Source organism: Oryza glaberrima, chromosome 1 (assembly GCF_000147395.1).
Source record: "Oryza glaberrima chromosome 1, OglaRS2, whole genome shotgun sequence".
NCBI lineage: Eukaryota > Viridiplantae > Streptophyta > Magnoliopsida > Poales > Poaceae > Oryza > Oryza glaberrima.
Genome location: NC_068326.1, coordinates 25111808 through 25118867, shown reverse-complemented (window position 1 = coordinate 25118867; position 7060 = coordinate 25111808).

The following is a 7060-nucleotide window of genomic DNA, read 5'->3' as shown; positions in this document are numbered from 1 at the left end:
GGAATATTAAAAGAAGAGTCCATTTAAGAACCTAATATGAGATTAATTAAAATTCAAAATAAAAATAGAAATAAAAATAAATCCAAAATTAGCAAAAGAAAATAAAATAAGAGTTCAAGTAGGAATACAATTTAAAATTAGCTGAAATTCGGAAATAAAAATAAGCAAATATTAAAAAAAATCCATATAAGAACCCAATACGAGATTAGTTAAAATTCAGCTAGAAATTTCCACATTAATCGGAGAAAAAAAGAAAAGGAGAGTCTAAGTAGAAGTACAATTTAAAAATAGCTAAAATTCGGAATTAAAAATAAGGAAAATTGAGGAAAGTTTCTATATAAAAACCCAATACGAGATTATTCAAAATTCGGAATAAAAATAAAATAAAATCCAAAATTAGAAAAAGAAAAGAGAGTCAAAGTAGAAATATAATATAAAAATAGCTGAAATTCAGAATTAAAAATAAGGAAAATTGAGAGAAGTTTCCATATAAGAACCCAATAAAAGATTAATCAAAATTAAGAATAAAAATAAAATAAAATTCAAAATTAGAAAAGGAAAGGAGAGTCCAAGTAGAAATACAATTTAAAATTAGCCGAAATTTAGAAATAAAAATAAGGAATATTAAAAGAAGAGTCCATATAAGAACCTAATACGGGATTAATTAAAAAAATAGAAATAAAATTAAATCTGAAATTAGCAAAAGAAAATAAAAGAAGAGTTCAAGTAGGAATACAATTTAAAATTAGCTGAAATTCGGAAATAAAAATAAGCAAATATTGAAAAAAAATCCATATAAGAACCCAATACGAGATTAATTAAAATTCAGAATAAAAAATAAATTAATATCCAATATTAGAAAAAAATTAAAAGAGAGTTCAAATAGGAATACAATTTTGAAACAACTGAAATTGAAAATCAAAAATAAAAATATTAAAAGAACACAATACGGTATTAACTAAAATTTAAAAAAATTCTGAAATTAGAACAAGAAAAATAAGATTTCAATTAGGAATACAATTTATAAATAACTAAAATTTGTGATAAAAATAAAGACTATTAAAAGAAAAGACCATCTAAAACACATGACGAGATAAATGAAGTAACATGCCTATAAAGGAGTAGAGTGGTGGCGGTTGATACGACATATAAAAATTGTTAATAAAACACCAAATAGAATCCTAATGACGATTAAAAGGAGGGACGTCAGGCATGCCATGAAGCAAACAAGTAAGGCGGTTGCCGGGACTTCTAAAAGTAAAAGAAATAAACCCCATTGATAATTATTTTGACTTTTAAAATCTCAATGACAAAAAAAAAAGGAGAAGCAGCGTGCGGGGTGTATAAGAGTATAGTTGCAGAGCCGCCGACGGTTGACAGGACTTCTAGAAAATAAAAATGAATTCCAACGATAGTTATGTTCAATTTTTAGAATCACAATAACAATAAAGAGTAGGCGGCGAACAGGTTGTAGAGGGGCATAGTGGCATCGTTTGATGGGACTTCTAAAAATTATAAAAAAAATAAAACTACAAGTCCAATTTTTAAAGGTTTGTAACTTCTAAAAAGTAAAAAAAAATCAATGATAATCATGTTCGATTTTAAAATCTCAATGATAATAAAAAAGGGAGGCAGCAGGCGAGCTGTAGAGGAGTACAATGGCAAAACTGCTGATGGTTTGGTGGGACTTCTAGAAAGTAAAAATGAACCCAAATGATAATTATGTTCGATTTTTAAAATCTCAATAACAACAAAGAGAAGAGACAGTGGACGGACCGTAGAGCAGTATAATGGCAACATTTGACGGGACATCTAGAAATTATAAAAACGAAACCCAATGTGACAATAAACTCTAAAAACTATAAAAATCCAATTTTTAAAGGTTCCAAAAAGAATGGATAGAAATAATAGTAGATCGAGCAAGCAAATAAAGAAGGAGATGACATAAGAGGTAGCAACTGGTGTGACTTTTAAAAATTATATAATTAGAAACACGAGGATGATAAGGTTTGGTCTTTCAAAGTCTTAAGGCAATAAGATAGTTATTTAATAAATTTTAAATGAAATCATACTTTAAAAAAATATATGATTTTGTTTGGGTGTTAGCCGCGCAATTGCGCGGGCCACCCAGCTAGTTTTCTTTAATAATAACACCGACAACGTGAAGGCATTGGTCTGGTGCCCGATTATATCCCAGAGTGCTACTATTTGGATATGACAGAGTAGTGGTATGCTTATGCGTGGGGCAATAAATATACTACAAGGTTTTAATTACTAGGGCTACCATACTTCATCTGTTGTCCATGTTTGATCGACGCCTATGAAAAATGAAGTGTTTAAAAGAAATCAACGCATTAGTCTTATGTGGAACGCATGGCTATTTGGTTACATATTGATTTAATGAATTCACATGTATGCAAGGAGGCGTTGGCCATTCAGTTCACGTGTAAGCTGCTGGTTAAATAAAAAGAGAGAATCTATTCTATAACATTTAGTTGGTTCAAGTTCAATGATTTGTCATTGACATTGTCTCTTTCTATAATATATTGGCGACTTTATCAATTGTTATACAATACGCTATTGGACTGAACATTCTTTTCAAAAATACCCAAAATACCCTTAGAGACATATTCCCTCTATCCCATAATATAAGAGATTTTGAGTTTTTGCTTGCAACGTTTGACCACTCGTCTTATTCATAACTTTTTAAAATTATTAATTATTTTATTTGTGACTTACTTTATTATCTACAGTACTTTAAGCACAACTTTTCGTTTTTTATATTTGCAGAAAAAATTTGAATAAGACGAGTGGTCAAACGTTGTAAACAAAAACTGAAAATCCCTTATATCATGGGACGGAGGGAGTATAAGATTAATAATTGATTTATCTCATCAGAAGATTCACAAAAATATGAAAATTTTTATGTGGCCTCCTTACACAACATGGAAATTTGTATACAAGTTTTAAGTTTTTTCTGGTATATTTAGTTTTTTGAAAAAAAATATTTTTATGTGGTATATAAGAGAGAATTTGCTAATAAAAGAGATAATAGCACAAAAATATCTTATGTAGTGTATGAAAGATGATTTATATTAAAAAACAATAGACGAGTATTTTATGTAGCATATAATAGATAAGTTATATTTTTTTATAAAAAATAGAAATGTAAAAAATACTTGAAACTTCTGTACAAATTTTCATGTTGTGTAAGGAGGCCACATAAAAGTTTTCATATTTTTTTGAAACTTCTAATAAGATAAATCAATTGTTAATCTCATATATCTCTAAGGGTATTTTGGGTATTTTTAAAAAGAATGTTCAGTCCAATGGCATATTGTAGAACAATTAATAAAGTCGCGGGTGTATTATAGAAAGAGAATGTCAATGAAAAATTATTGAACTCGACCAAACTCAGTGGTATATAATAGATTCTCTCAAATAAAAATGGGATGCCCCTTTCTCTTTTGTTTCACATGCAAGAAACCAGAGCAAACAATTGGGCTTCTATGATATGGGCTTTAATTACTAATAATAGAGAATCCCTTCGTCTTGGTCTCACTGCATGACTGTAATACATCGGTTAAATGTGACAAAGGGAGTATATCCTAATAATTCAAGACAAGTGATAAGGTTAAAACCTAAGCAACATCTCCATATCTTCAAAACACGCGAGAGCCAACTAAATATCGCATAGGCTAAACAAAGATACAAGAGCAAATTAACAAGCAACGAGTTGGCAACGACACTTTACTTTAGTCCGTCTAGAAAGTCCTATGGACAGAGCCACAATAATATCACCGGGTCAGATGACCCCGATGGCATTCAACCAACCAAATGAATCACTTAGTACTCCCTCTTTCCCTAAATATTTAACACCGTTGACTTTTTTAAATATATCTGACCATTCGTCTTATTCAAAAACTTTTGTGAAATGTATAAAACTATATGTATACATAAAAGTATATTTAACAATAAATCAAATGATAGGAAAAGAATTAATAATTACTTAAATTTTTTGAATAAGACGAACGGTTAAACATTTTTTAAAAAGTCAATGACGTCAAAATGTCATTTTGGTATGGAGGGAGTATTTTGTAGCTAATGACCCCGCAGACAAAGCTCGATGACCCCGGTCAGATAGCTAATATGTTAGAGCTGATAAAAGATAAAACAATATGGGGGGTGTTTAGATGTAGGTGTGTAAAGTTTTGGCGTGTCACATCATGTATTATATAGGATGCCGTATGGGTGTTCGGACACTACTAAAAAAACTAATTACAGAATCTGTCAATAAACCGAAAGACGAATTTATTAAGCCTAATTAATTCGTCATTAGCAAATGTTTACTGTAGCAACATATTATCAAAATCATGTAGCAATGAGGCTTAAAAGATTCGTCTCGCAAATTAGTCACAATCTATGCAATTAGTTATTTTTTAGCCTATATTTACTACTTAATGCAAGTGTTCAAACATTAGATGTGACAGGATAAAAAATTTTAGAATGGGGTCTCAACAGGGCCATAGTAGGTTCTTTCTATGGAAGCGCAATTCATTAGCTTTATTATGCTACTGTCAACCCACCACAGCACCACTAATGCCAATGCCACAATTTAACATTTTGATCCGTTAATGATCTATTTTAGCTATGTGGTGTGTGTATCAATTAATGCATTAGGCCAATAGTTCTGCTACTCAAACTAAATGTTAGCTGTGTTTTTTTAAGCTATTTACTCAATCTTAAAATATAGCTATTTCTATTACTTAAATTTATCTTAAAATACAACTACTTCTTCAATACCACTCTATCTTAACCGATCTCTTAAAAAAAATAAGGGCATAGGTAGTTGCATTTTTTTTAGATAATGGAATGAAAAACATCTTGGATAGGTAGTTGCATTTGAAATGGAGGAGGCAGTAAACAACTTCCGTAACTTGCTTTTATGTCCAAAAGAATGCATTGTTTTTAGGCTCAATTTATATGGTTCTAACTCTTATATTTTTGGACCTTTTAAAAATCCCTAATGTCTTGTAGAATAAAGAGTTTAAAAAATTACTTTTAGTAAAATGAAACAATCCTACCTTACACACTGCTCTAGCTACAAAAGAATTTTGAGCTATAAATGCTAGGAGTTAGAGTCCCCTTAAATATGACCCTAGTACTAGTGAAAGCCATGAGCCCATCAACTCAAAATCTTGGCTTCACGACCTACCGTGATTTGCAATTGATGATAATGTAATAGAAGTATAAATGCTACGAAAATTCACTATATCGGGTATTACAACGAATCGTTCTTGTTTGTTTAGTGTGAATATGTTCATAGGAAACTTATGTCCCATTCCTTCCATTCATGTTTTGGCTCCTTCATACATATGAATTTAGACGCATATATAAAACATCATATATAAAACACATACATGGATCGACACACACATAGTTTCGTTCATGAATATATTTAAAACCTAAAATATCTTATAATGTTTCTTATAATGTGAAACAGAGATGGTAGTATTGTACCCCTCTAACTTTGTCTGAGCGGCGGATCCACACTACGCCGGATCATATCATCTGTAATGGTCCTAAACTCTCACCTTTAACGGATTTGGGCCTGGTCACAGACCAGTGGTCACTGGTAAGTCCAAGGCACCTTTGACGGGTGAAAACCCGTCAGTGGTGACTAACCCATGTGACGGGTTTAGTATAGAACCCGTCACATGTGACTCTTATCTCAAACAATTCACGAGTTATGGCCTGTCAGTGTTGAGTATAACCCAGCCGAAAAAATTTAAAAAATAACGTGCAACCTGTCACAGGTGCGAAAATCCCAGAAAAAACAAAAATAGTGCCCAGCTGAAACCGGTTAGATCCATGAAAGCAAAAGAAGAAAAGCAATCAGTCATCTACCTCTCCAAGAAAAACAATCACAAAAGAGTTTCTTTTATAATCAGTCATCCACCTCTCCAATTTACACTTGCAATATCTAAAATCAAATCATATAAAACACTTGAAAAATCCTTGATGGCCTCGACGACCTGAGGCTAAGAAGAATGGCACGGTGATGCCGAGGAGCTCGGAGGAGGGGGTGGTTGGAAGCGGCAGCCGGTTACCGGGGATGGAGGAGACAACACCTAGCGGTTGGCAGCACCTAGCGGTTGGCAGATGTGTCGCCCGGTGACTGGAGGCGGCGGCCAGAGCACGGGGATGAACAAGACGACGATCGGTGGCCGGATCTGCGTCCCATGACCTTGTGGAGGACGGATCTGGCACCCGGCGGGATGGAGGCGGCGGTGCTTGGCGGTTGGAGGAGATGGCGCCCGGTGGACGGATTCGTCCTCCATTAGGCCGGGGGACGTGGATCCGGTGCCCGACGATCGGGGGACAGAGGCGGTGGCCACTGGCGGTCGGGGATGGAGGCCGCGGCACCGCCGCTCACCTCCTCCTCGCCAGCGCACGCCGTCGAGCCCTCCTCACCGCTGCGTCGAGCCGCCGCACATCGCCAACACCTCCTCGCCATTGCTACTTCAAGAAAAACCGGATCGAGAAATAAGAGAAGGGGGAGAGGGAGAAATAAGGGGGAGGAGGATGGGGCACCACCGTCGCCGCCACGCGCCACCGAACCACCGCCGCCGGCTCGCCCGAGGGCCGTCGGGTCCTCTACCGCCGCCATAAGCCGAGAGGGAGAGTGAGTGAGAAGGAGTGTGGATAAGGGAGAGAGAGGATATAACATTAGTCCAACCCTAGTCAACTCCCCCCTTCCCCACCTGTGACGGGCTCTAGTGACAGGGCCGTTTGAGGTGAGTTAACCTCACCTTTAACGGTCCATAAGGATGCAACCCATCATAGATAACTAGTCACCTGTGACGGGCTGGAAGTGGAAGCCGTCAGAGGGTTGCAGAAGGATGCCTCACCGATGACGGTGTCCCGTAGGACCCATCAAAGGTAACACTCATCACTGACCAGTGCTGAAGCCCGTCACAGATATACCATCAAAAGTGTGAGGATATGGCGTAGTGCCATGAATTTTCTTAATCCTGAGCAAGCCTAACAACGAATAAAA